Source organism: Miniopterus schreibersii (genome assembly GCF_964146895.1).
Source record: "Miniopterus schreibersii genome assembly, chromosome: 8".
In the NCBI taxonomy this organism is placed as follows: Eukaryota; Metazoa; Chordata; class Mammalia; order Chiroptera; family Miniopteridae; genus Miniopterus; species Miniopterus schreibersii.
Window position 1 is genome coordinate 10,202,283 of NC_138109.1, and position 13,225 is coordinate 10,215,507.

At 40.0% G+C, this 13,225-nt stretch overlaps 1 protein-coding gene across 25 annotated transcripts in view; it reads left to right on the forward strand.

The window, feature by feature from the left end:
• The first annotated feature begins 212 nt into the window (after nt 1–212).
• Nucleotides 213–13,225, forward strand: part of EIF4G3 (eukaryotic translation initiation factor 4 gamma 3) — a 234,008-nt gene continuing 220,995 nt past the window's right edge. For 16 of the 25 annotated variants that reach the window (XM_081145852.1, XM_081145827.1, XM_081145853.1 and 13 more), the window contains exon 1: nt 709–890. The gene's annotated coding sequence lies outside the window, so the exon portion shown is untranslated. Of the gene's footprint in view, nt 383–708; nt 891–13,225 lie in introns of those variants that run through there. The other 9 variants (XM_081145840.1, XM_081145844.1, XM_081145846.1 and 6 more) reach the window with 5 other exon arrangements.

A 13,225-nucleotide genomic window follows, 5' to 3' on the forward strand; every position in this document is an offset into this window, starting at 1 on the left:
CCCGGTGGCAGCGAGCTTCCGAAACCCCCCTCGCCGATCCTTCCCGAGGAAGCGAGCCAGCCCCAGAGCGCTCCCGAAAGGCGGCCGAAGACGCTCCCGAGTGTTTACGAAGAATCCCGACCGCAAGTAGTCTCCGGAAAGAGCCGAAGGGGCTTCCTACCCTCGGCCTCCCGAGCCAATCCGAAAAGGCCCGAAGTTTGCCGAGCGGCCGTCCTGCCGGACTGCTGGAGGCGGCCGTAGCGCCATGTTGGATGCTCTGCTCGTTGAGTGAAGAAAATCCGCCGGCATCGTTTGAGCCCCGCTACCGAGAAGGGCGCCGCTTCCCCCGGGGAGGGGGATAAAGACCCCCCGCCGCCGGCCCATGAGGATATTGCCGTGAAAGGTCCGGTCTCTCCGCCTCCTGCCCCCGCCGGGTCCGGCCCCCCCCCTGGGGTCGCGTTGTCACGGAGACCGGCAGCCGGTGGTGCTGGCCCGCGGGGCAGCTGCTGCTGCCGGCGGCGGCGGCGGTGGCGGCGGCGGGCGTGTGTGACCGGCCCCGGCCCCCTCCTTCTCCTTCTCCCAGCCTTCCCCCGGCCCCCCGCTCCCGCCGCCTCCCCGGGTCTGCCCCCATCCCGCCCCTCCGCCGCCCCCGGCCCCTGCACCCCGGCGCGCCCGGTCCCGCTCTGGGGGGGTTGGTGGCTTCGCTTTGCCATGAGTTTACCGCAGAAACCGGCTCTGAAATCAGGCTCAGCGGCTGCAGCAGGAACCGGACCCGGCACCGGAGCGGCGGCGGCGGCGGCGGCAGCGGTACCGCCTCCTCACCCGGCGGCGGCGGCGGCGGCGGCAGCGGCGGTGGTAGCGGCCCCTCCTCACCCGAACATCAGGGCCCTCCAGACCCAGGCGCCCCAACAGTATCCTTTTCACCTTCCTGCTGCCCCTTCGGCTCTCTTCGCCGCAGAGCACGGGGGCTGTGATCCCACTGGGGACCCTCCTGCCGGCCGCCACAGTCCAGCCAGGGAAAAGGGGCTGTTCCTCAAGCCCCCGCACAGGGCTTGGCTGGAGCTCTTGGGGTGCCCTGGCAGCAGCGCCGTGGGGTACCCCAGGACTTTCTGCAATACTGTGAAAACTAGCTCCACTCGGCCTTGCTTCTGCAGCCCTTCCCTTTTAGGGCTGGGGGATCCTTCCTCCTTCCCACCACTCCCCTAAAATCCCCCCCCCCCCCAGCCCTTTATTAGGCAGAATTTGCTGGTGCCTGGGACCAACCCTGCAGGCAAGGCTTTGCTCTGATTGTTGTGAGGACTACACCCTCCTCCTCGCCTCCCTTCAGCTCCCTCTGCAGCCGGGCATGGTGGGCTCCCTAATTATTGTTATTGATACATATTAAACTTTATTGGTAAATTTCCTGTTTGAAACTAATCAGCTCGTGTCTGAGGTAAGTTGGATTTTAAATCTATGGTGAAAATGTACAGAAAGCATTTCCTCTGGCTTATTTTTTTAGCGATTGGGGGAGTTGTGATGTGGTTTGTGGTGGAACGTGATCTAAGGAGGAAATGTTACACCGGACGCTTCCCTGTCTTTGACCTTTTTAAAGGAAGAGGAAGTTAACTGATATTACCCTTCACCCCGCAGAGTCTTACTTCTTGAAAGGCTTGTGTTATGCTGAATATTTTAAAAAGGGCTTTAATTTACTTTTCATAGGCCAGGGCTCCTGGTGTAAAGTCTAGTATTGATTGTGTCTAATTTCATGATTTGCTCGATTGTAGTGTTTTTGGACAGCTTTGATTGAAAAGATTTGGTGACGAACTATTTTAGTCAAAAACTAGCTGGCGAAGGTAAAACGTTGAATCCACAAATTCCACGGAGATTTAGGAAGGTATTACCTACCTGAGAATAACATTTCATCATGCACTCCGGCATCTGCTCTACTTGTGTAAGTCAATAAGCAATCATTGGACGTTAGCTTTGTTGTGTTTTGTATTTGTCCTCGTGTGTTTTGACTTTTGGAGTAGGGTGTTTGAGCAAATAAACTAACTGGGGTGAGGTCCACAGATTATTTCACAGTGTGGTTCGATTCTTGTCTGTATCGATTACTTTGAGAAGGGAGAAAGTTATCTTCCTTCTAGAGTCATTTCAGGTCATCCTTTTAGTTACTGTCAAGTGTCATTTTCCTCTTATTTAAATATTGGTAGTCCACATTTTTTTCAATCCAGTCAGTGGCCCAGAGTAAAGAGAAATTCCATTCCAGTGTGATGTGTGTACTGATTTCATAATGTTTTTATCCTGCATGATTCTGAAGAATTGTTCACGGATGAGAATGCTTAGTAATACCTTAGTGTTTGTTGCTCATGGAAAACCTGGTTAGTTTTGATCAATATCTATAGCTTTTTCCTGTGGGGGAAAAAGGTTGGCTGATTTGCCTACTTTAAGGTGGAGTTCAGTGCTGGATCTCTTAAACATATTTAATGGTTTGTGAGTTTAAATTCTTTTCTAATTTGTCTTTTTTTTTTTTTTTGGTCTTGATTGCCCATACTTGGTTAGGGTTGTTTCTATACAGTGCTACCAAATAAATTATTCTTTAGCTGCATCTTTGAGCTGTTTTGACAGTTAAACAAATGAAAGGAATTCCATAGTTTGTGTTCTTGATGTAAAAGTGATAAAAAGTAAGGAGTGCACAGTGTTTAGTGGATTTGGTGACGTTACTTGACTGGACACAAAACTATGACTTACATGTTTCAAGTATTTTTTTTTTTTCCAGTGCATTTCACAAAGGAAGGACTTATAAAAGCTTTGAGTTGATTGCAACATAAAAGTAGTTACTAATACTGCAGCAATTGTTAAAGAGGGTAAATTTAAGATTAATTTCCAGTGGTTTTATGTGACTTTAAGTTTTTACTTTGCTTTGTGTCATTGAAGCTAAAATTAATTTTCTTCTTGATGTATTTCACAGCCCTGTTATCTTTTTTCTGCTTTACATACTGAAAAGTTGCAGTTGCTAAAATCTAAACGTTTGTATTGTAAATGAAATACAGGTTACGGATTTCATTAGAACATAGCAGTGGTGAAATGTTGTCAGTGGTAATGGGCATTTGGTTAAAAAATGAATTAAAACAGAGCAGTTTTGCTTTTTTACCCTGAGGGAGTGTGGCAGTTTGTATTTGACAATAGTGGTCATCGTGTGATAAAATCGTGTGATAAGTTGATATGTATTGAAGCGTCAAGACTGGAGCACAAAGCTGGAGTTGCTCTTTCTATGGCTTAAAAAATTTATTGGTTTATTTTTAGAGAGAGAGAGAGAAACATCGATTTGTTGTTCCACTTATTTAGGCATTCATTGGCTGATTCTTGTATGTGCCCTGAAACTGGGATTATAACCTGCAACCTTGGTGTATCCGGATGACGCTCTAACCAACTGAACTACTTCGCCAGGGCTTGTATGGCTTGATTGAATCTACAGTTCCTCAAACTATTCAAGTACAGTTGTGTTTGTATTGAATTAATAAGTTCAGCTAGGCCCTGGCCTGTTTTGCTCAGTGGTTAGAGCGTTGGCCTGTGGACTGAAGGGTCCCTGGTTTGATTCCAGCCAAGGGCACGTACCTTGGTTGCAGGCTCAATTCTGGCCCTGGTTGGGGTGTGTGCGAGAGGCATCCAGTCAATGTATCTCTCTCACATTGATGTCTCTGTCTCTCTCTGTCTCCCCTTCCCCCCCCTTTCCACTCTCTCTGAAAAGCAATGGAAAAAGTGTCCTTGGGTGAGGATTAAGAAAAAAAAGTTCAGCTAGTATTTCAAATTTGTAAAAATGCTAGAAGGGGATTCACATGACAAGGTGTTCTTTATTTGTACTTAGTGTTCAGGTGACAAATCAGAAATGAAGGGAAATGCTAGCAATAGTGGATTTGAATAGAAACTGGAACCTACTTAAGGTAGGCATCAGTATTGCATGGCAGGCCCATAAGGCCATTTCAGGTATGACTGCAAAGAGGCAAGGATGGGCAGGGATAGTGGGGGATGGAAGAAGATAAACACTGATGTGAAAAATGCTAATGGCAAGGGAGAAATATGCCTCGAGTTTTCATAATCTTAAGAGAATGAATCCTAAATTTTTCTGGGTAACAAACAGCTTTGATATTTTCATCAAAGCTTATAGGCCCGCTCCACAGAAGACTGTCCTTATACTGAAAATCTTTCTTACATTTTCAGGGCTGTTTTTGCGCCCCCACTCCATTAAAACCTTAGCCCTTTAGATGGAAATTGCTTACCTTCCCGATAAGATAAATGAGTTTGAATTCAGGTGCCCAAATAGTTCTGACTTAATAGAACAGTTTTGCAGTCTGTTATGAACACATGGTGTTCTCTCTATTTATATGGAAAGACTTCAGAATGTAATTTCTCTCAGGGCTGCTGACACTTCTAGGGAGTCTAGTTACTGTTTTGGGGCAGTCAGTTTGGTTAAGAAAATCAGGGCAGTGGGTTCTTTGAAGGAACTAAATTTGGTAAAGGCCTGTGGTGCTGTGCTCTTAGTTATTTTGTCTTAGATATGACTATATTAAAATATAGTAATTACCCCTTTCCCCCTTTTTTTAGTATTGTAATTTTGAAAAATGTTTCTGTGTTGATATTTCAGTTTGATCTTATAGGCTGAAGCCAATAGTGTTTACTTTTTTGCCTCTTTACCAAAGTTAAATTTGAATAATATTAATAACAGTATCCATATAATGAGTGCCTACTGTTCCAGGAGCCATACATGCATGATTTTAATTCTCACAAGAACTCTAATGAGGTAGTAGGTACTGTATTTTACAGTTGAAGAAACTGTAACGTTCCCAAGGTTGTCCATCTAATAAGTGGTGGTCTGCAATTCAGACTGTGATATGACTTCCTCCAAAGTCCATGAATGTCCTTTCTACTGTGCTATGCTACTCCTTACCAAGTCTGCATATGGGAATGGGAGGAAGGATACTGTCCCATATTTGGTAGCTAGAGGAAGGTCTGTGATACAGTTAAGACGCTCTGTGGAGTAATCTAGAATGCAGTGATAACTGTGCCTTGTTTTAATTAGTTCATAGCCACATACTGCTAGGCAAGTAGGTTATCTTTACTGAGCCTTAAAGCATAGAAATAGGCCTGCCACATTTGATTTAGTGCATGTTTCTGCTTGTTCAGAAGTTAACAAGGCCTCCAGCAAAATACCATTATGACTAGCAACCAGAACTCTGTGGCATTTGTAGTGACCAGCAGTCTGTCTACTCCTAAGCCCCACCATCAACGTAGGTGGATCTGTGCTCCTAGAGAGCAGATCCTCTTTTAGGAAAGAGAGAGGAGACGTGTAAGACGGAAGAAAGTTCTTCAGATGCCTGAGTCACTTAGGCTCTTGGCCTCTATTGCTACTCCCTGTCCTAGGCTTACTCGTCTTAAAGTGAGGTGTTTTCTGTCAAGTTGAGAATTTAAATTGTTGCTTTTCCACATTGGGTTTCTAATAAGATTTTTACAGAAGAGCCTACTGCTAAAAAAATGCTTGAAAACCGATTTGACTCATAAATAGGATTGCCACATTTTAGCCTTTTATTTTGGGACTTCAATATAAGTGGGGACTTTTATTCATTTATCCAGCATCTTCTGTGTGCCAGACTAAGTGCTAGGTGTAGGATTGAAAAGCTAAGGTAAAAATCTTTGCCCTCAAAGTGGACAGAATACCTTGAGGCAAGTACAATGGTAACTCTGCTGTAAGAGCCTGCGCTGGAGGGAGGAGAAACTTGGGCTTCCTAGAGGAAGTTGATATCTGAGCCAGATTAGAAGGATGAGTAAGAATTACCTGAGGTTTACATAGGTTTCTCTTTCTCGCTGGCTTTCCTCAATTTCATTGCTGTTGCCACTGCATAGGACTTCAGTAAATGGATGTCAGTCACGTTTCAGGTTTTTAGTAGAAGCAGAGAAGCTAGGGGAGTTACCAGAGAACATGGCAATCAAAGTAGTTGCTATAAATTCAAAGCCTCTTCATCATAATCTGAGGAATTAGAGTATGAGAAGATACGTAGCATATCTGACTGGTCTCTTTTCTACCCCCCTGCCCTTCTGATATTAGACTTTGGCTTGCTAGCCTTGAAATATAAGTAGATTTAGCTTGGTGTATTGAGAAGTATACCTGATTTGGAGTAAAAAAAAAATCTGGATTTGGCTCTTCCATTCTAATAGATGTATTATCTTGGAAAAGTCACATAACTGTTCTGGGTATGTTTTCCCGTCTCTAAAATAAAGGGGTTAGACTAGTTTATCATGTCACACTCTTGAATAATAATGCCTTATGATTCTGAACATTATAGTTTGAGGTTTGTTTTGTTTCTGCAAGTAGATGGGAAGGATTTATAAAGACCTGTTGTTTCTAAGTCTATCTGATGGTCAGTGACACTTTTCTGTGGTGACTTACTGATATTAGAAGGATGTAATTTAACATTTCATTCCTCAAATATTTACCTACTTCCTGCTATCTATCAAGCACTGTTTTAGGTGCTGAGGGAAGGCAACTGGTTTTTGGCTTACTAATGTTAGATTCAGCCAAACAGTTTTGAACACCTCTATGACTTTAGCAGTGAAGACTGTGGTCTGTCATGGGATGGCTTGAGACCATAAAATAAGGTTGCCATGGTCAGTTGCTAGCTTGCTGTGGGTGATGATGATACAGTTAGTTCATTATGAGGTATGAGGAAAATCAAGTTCTGGAATAAACTGACGAGACACCATCTATTTTTACTTTAGGAATAATACTTTCATCTAACATAATATGAAAACACCTATTTTCTGGTTATTAGCCAGGTACATCAAGCAATGTATAAACTGCAGCTGAGATTTGCATTGATGAAATACTGCAGGATCCCAAGCTACTTTTGAATTCTCAAATGGCTCCTAGTTCTTTGGCTTGCTGCCAATCAGGAGTTTTTCCATCTCCTGTAGCCTCAGCTGAAATTTGAGATAGTTAAAACTATTTTAAGTACATTTGAAATTTGTTAGTTTTTATGACCTTTATTTAAAAAATTTTTTAATTGATTTTTTTTGGTGTGTGTGGGGGGGAGAGAAATATTGATTGCATTTATGCATTCATTGGTTAATTCTTGTATTTGCTGTGACTAGGGATCGAACCTGCATCCTTGATGTATCCAGATGACAACGCTCTAACCAACTCAGCTACCCAGCCAGGGCTACAGTTTTTTTAAAAAATTAAATTTATTGGGATAGTCCAGCTGGCGTAGCTTAGTTGGTTAAGTGTTGTCCCATGCACCAAGAGGTCGCTAGTTTGGTTCTGGTCAGGGCACATGCCTGGGTTGTGGCTTGATCCCCAGTAAGGGGTGTGTAGCAGGCAGCCAGTCAGTGTTTCTGTATCTCTTTCCCTCTCCTTTTCCCTCTCTAAAATCATTAAACACATATTTAAAAAAAATTATTGGTGTAACATTGGTTAATAACATTATGTAAATTTCAGGTATAAAACATTATAGTTTGACATCTGTATACTCTATTGCAATGATTTTCAACTGGTGTGCTGCAAGGATTTTTAAAACTTAATACCTGACTTTAGTCAGGGGCACTGACCTCTTTTCCCTTAGATTGTCAATTAAAAAAATGACAATAGCCAACACAATAGCCATCTGGTGTGAATGAACCAAAATTATACTTATTTTTTTTTTGTCAGATTGGCACAAAATATATTTTTTGGTGTGCCGCAGAATTTTAGTAATTAGTTTATGTGTGCCGTTAGATGAAAAATGTTGAAAATCGCTGTTACATTGTGTGCTTACCATCCAAAGTCTAGTTTCTTTCCATTACTATATGTTTGTAGAATACAGTATTTTTACATTGAGAATGGAAAGAACTGAGTCGAGTAGAGGAATGTGAGAGAAAGAGTGAGGGAGAGGACTCCTTTTTTTTGTAGGCCCTAAAAATTGGCATATGAGAAACAATTTGAAATGAGTTTGGAAGGGCAGAGGGGAGTGAATTATAGTGAGTTGGTCATCAGCATGAACAAAGATTTGGGCTTGAAATATGCGTGGTATGTGCTGGGTTGTAAGGATCCTGATCTCTGTACTTGGAGTGGAGGATTCTTGTGGTAGAATACTCAAGGTAATGGATCCAGATTTTAGAGGGCTTTGAATAAATATAAGAAGAGAAGGTTAGCCTTTTTAAGTCATTGTTTTTTAACAGCTCTATTGAGGTATAACTCACCATTCAAGCCACCCATTTAGAGTGTACAGATACAGTGTTTTTGAGTATATTCACACAATTGTGTAACCATTGCCACAGTCAATTTTAGAACATTTTCACCACTCCCAAAAGAAACCCATTAGACTTCCCATTTCCCCCCAGTTCTCTGCTCTAGAAAGTACTAATCTACTTTCTGCCTCTAGATTTATCTTATTCTGAACATTTCATATCCATGGAATAATATGTAGTCTTTTGTCATTGGTTTCTCTCACTTTGCATAATGTTTTCAAGGTTAATCTGTTGTAACGTGTTTCAGTATTGCTTTTTTTCTTAATTGTTGAGTAATATTCCAAGAATCACATTTCCTTTTTTTCATTCATCAGTTTGTGGTCATTTAGGTTTATTCAGCTTTTGACTGTTACGAATAATTATGCTGTGAGTGTTTCTGTTTGGATGTATGTTTTTTTCTTTTGCGTATATACCTAGGAGTACAGTTGCTGGGTTTTGAGGTAACTCAGTGTTTAACATTTTGAGGAACTGCCAAATTAAGGTTTCCAAAGTGACTGCTACCATTTAACTTTTTTTTTTTTTTTTTTACCATTTTACATTTCTACCAGCATTTTATGAGGGTTCCAACACTTGTTACCTATCTTTTTTATTATAGGCCATCCTAGTGGGTGTGAAGAGGTATCTGATGACTGTGGTTTCAGTTTGCTTTTCCTTGATAGCTAATGATGTTGAGCATCTTTTTGGATACTTATTGGGTATTTGTCTTTGGAGAAATATCTGTTCAAATCCTTTGTCCAATTTTGTTGTTGTTGTTAATCCTCACCTGAGGATATTTTTCCCATTGATTTTTAGACAGAGTGGAAGGGAGAGAAAGGAGGGGGGGAGAGAAACAGAAACGTTGATATGAGAGCAATACATCGATTAGTTGCCTCCCGTACCCACCCAGACTAGGGTCTGGATCAAACCTCCAACCCAGGCATGTACCCTCGACTGGGCATTGAACCTTCGACCCTTCAGTGCAAGGACTGATGCTCTACCCATGGAGCCGCATAGGGCAGGGCATCTTTGTCCAATTTTTAACTGGGTTATCTTTTTGTTACTGAGTTGTAAGAGTACTTTATATGTTTTGGATACAAGTCCCTTATCAGATGTAACATTTGCAAATATTTTCTCCCATTTAGTGGGTTATCTTTTTACTTTCTTGAGTCCTTGGAAGCACAAAAGATTTTAGTTTTGATGAAGTCTAATTCATCTGTTTTCTTTTGTCACTTGTGCTTCTGTATTGTGTCTAAGAAGGCTTTGCCCAGCCTAGGGTTACAAAGATTTACTCTTTTGTTTTCTTCTAAGAGTTTTATAATTTTAGCTCTGACATCTAGGTCTTTGATCCATTTTGAGTTAATTTTTATGTATGATGTGAAGCAGGGTTCCAAGTTTATTCTTTTGTATGTGCATATCCAGTTATCTCAGTACCTTTTGTTGAAAAGACTATTTCCTTATATTGAATTATCTTAGCATGTTGTCAAAAATCAATTTTTTGTTTTGTTTTTTTAATTATTGGAAAACTGACATGATAAAAACAGTATTTTTGAAGATTTATTTGGTTGAAGTATGCAAGTTGAAATAAGGAACAGGAGAGATTTGAAGAGTTGGAATGACATCAGAGAACTATATGTAAGGTTTTATATCTATTAAGTGCTTGAGATGGAGTAAGGTGTGCTATTTATAAAATATGATGTGTGGAGTAAAGGAACTTTGACCATTTCTATCTTTTGCATAATGCCTAGAAAACAGGAGAGCTACTCAAAAAAGATTTTTAAGGTAAATTGCTATTAGGCAGTGAAAGCTTTGTAAAGATTAAGTATGGGCATTTGTTTGCTGTCCTGTGAAGAAATGAAATTGTGAGCAAGTTAAAAATTCTTGGGTTATTGTAGTTCACATAGAATGTTAGTCTGTCCTAACGCATTTATACACTTTTCAAGTTACATTTGATTTTTATTCATTAGGTTATACCCTTGGGCTACTCTAATGTATTATTACAAGGGAACAAAATTGGGAAATACTGCTAACCTCTGTCTAACAGGATTCTTTTTGCCATTCAGGAAAAGACCACTTTAATTAAAGAAGAGTCTTTTTATAACCTTTCAGGTCTAATAAAAAACAGGATTTATTTGCTTTGGATGAAGATTTTCCACACATACAAAAATCTCTTCAAATGACTTGAAATATTATAGTGTGGGAATGTGGTTGCTGGTTTTTAAAGATTCTTTTTTGTTTTATAAATTATGCGTATCTTTAGTTTAGCGCTTACTAAATATGCAAAGAAAGTGGGTCCTAATTAACCTTTGTAGAATTTTAATGACATCAAGTACCTGATTAATATTGTTAGGTCTTTGAGGCTGTTATATCATATTCAGCTGATACTCTCAGTATTACATTGTAGATCTTTTTCAGAAATATTAGAATTTGGAACCAGTCCAACTTCCTGAGGCATTTGCTGTTTCAAAAGCAGACAGCAGAGTACTTGACCTTAGCTTATTACCTTTTATATTGTGACTGGGTGAGTGTACTTGAATGTGGTGCGGATTAGGTAAGTGAGTGATTTCATTCTTGACCTTTAATTAATTTAATTTAAAAAAATATATATATCTTTATTGATTTCAGACAGAGGAAAGGAGAGGGAGAGAGAGAGATAGAAACATCAATGATGAGAGAGTCATTGATCGAGCCCACAACCCAGGCATGTGTCCTGACCGGGGATCGAACCCCGATCTCCTGGATCCCAGGTCGACGCTCAACCGCTGAGCCATGCCCAGCCGGGCCTTGACCTTTAAATCATAAAAAAATCCAAGCATATAAGTATGCATTGGCTTATTTCCCCTTTACATAGTCTGTTTAGGCGATTGCTTGGTCCTTCTCTCTGGTCCTCTTCCCCCAGGGACATTTGTTCCCAAGCCTGAGGGAGGTGGAAGTGACTTGCCTAAACATCAAGTTTATTCCAGTTCAAACTGTTTTGAAGTCTTGAATAACAGTGACCACTTTGACCTACTAGGAGGGTGACTCTAGGTTCCCTTCTGTTATAGTCCTGGTTTGGATGGTACGTTATATGGTCACTCTAACTGGTAACCATCATATATCCTGGAAAATTAGGAGTCTTTATGCTATTTTTACTAAAATGCTTTGTGAAGCATCAAAACATTTTATAACCCTTGGTCAAACGATTTATGTTTGATCATGTAGTTATAAAGGTCTTTGGCATTAGCATGTGAACTACATAGAAGCAAAAGTATTGTCAGCCACCTTTAAAAAAACCTTTATTTGAACTAATTGTAGACTTACAGATAACTTACACAAATAGTAGGAAGAGTTCCCTTTTCTCACCTCCTTCCCCTGTTAAATCTTCCATAATGTACAATTATCAAGAACAGAAAATTAACATAGATACAATATTATCAACTAAACTACAGACCTTATTAAGATTTTTACCAGTTTTTCCACTGTCCTAGTTCTGTTCCAGGTTCTCCCATTGCATTTAGTTATTTCTCCTTAGTCTCTTTTAGTTTATAGTTGTTTTTTAGTCTTTCCTTATCTTTCATGACCTCTGTGCCTTTGAAGATTATGAATCAGTTATTTTATAGAATGTCCCTCAGTTTGGGCTTGATATTTTCTCATGCTAAGAATGCCAAATGAATTCCTTCTCAGTGCATTATATTAGGAAGTGCATGGTGTTGATATGGTGGTGATTACCTTGATTACTTGATTTAGTGTCAGTATCTACAGGTCTCTCTACTGTAGAGTTTACTATCTTTCCCTTTATAACTTATAAGTGTCTTGAGAGAGTTTGCAAATAATGTTTCTCCTCAAACTTTGACCCACCAGTTTTAACAATTGGCAGATCTCGTGTTCAAATTTATTGTTTGTGGTTGCCTAATTGGGGTTTTCTGTTTCTTTTCTTCTACATTTAGTAATTGTAAATCTCCTGTGAGGAAGAGTTGTCTTTTCCAGTTATTAATTTATTCTATTGTTGACTTATATCATCGTGGACTCATGTTTGTGTATTTGATTCTATGAGTTAAAATCCAGTACTATTGTTGTTCGTTTTGTTGCTGCAATTATTCTAGCTTTGGCCTCTAGGAGTTCCTTCAGATTGGGTTCTGTATTCTTTCAACAGGCCACCATTCATTTGTTTTTTGAGCATTTCTTTACTTTCTGGCACCCCAAGATGTACCAGGCTTATCTTGTATTTTCCCTGCCCCACTTCTGGGATCAGCCACTTCTCCAAGAAAGCCTGATTCTTTTTATTGGAGAATGGTGTTAGTAACCAAGATCTGGGACATGTTGTGCTCGTTGTTACTGGAATGTTACTGCTTCTAGGTCCTTTCAGCACTCAGAGCTAGGAAATATATATATGTTGTATACTAATTCACTTACACATATCTATATATCTGTATTTGTCTGTATGTATTTATATTAAAAACTTTGCGTTTATGTTAATAACTCCAATTCCATTGCATTGCTACCCAGTTTGTTTAACTTTCCCCTTTTCCTTATTTGTTAACTTTCTCCAGTGAAACCTTAGATAACAGTCTATTTACTTACTTAATTAGAGACTATACATAAAATAGCTTGAGAATTGCTAACTCTATTCCTCTACTTTTGCTTTTAGTTGTTTATTTTCTGGATATGTGAAACATTACTATGGTTGTAAGAGACAGACAGTTATATTAAAAAATATATTCAGAGAGGTATACTCCTCCCATCCCTGCTACCCAGTATCTGTTTTCCTTCTTAACCACTTACACCTGTAGTTAATCAATCTCTTTAATTTCACGTTTATCCTTCTTGTATTTCTTTTGCATAAATGAGTGGATTCCTTTACATTTTCTTATACCCCTTTCTTACATGAAGGTAGCTATGTGGTCATGGACAAATCACATAACTTCCTTGAGTTCCAGTTTTCTCATCCGTAAAATAGGGGAAATAGTACCTCCCCTTTTTCAAAGGATTATGCTAATGATTGGGATAATGAAAGAAAATACTTTCTAAACTTTAT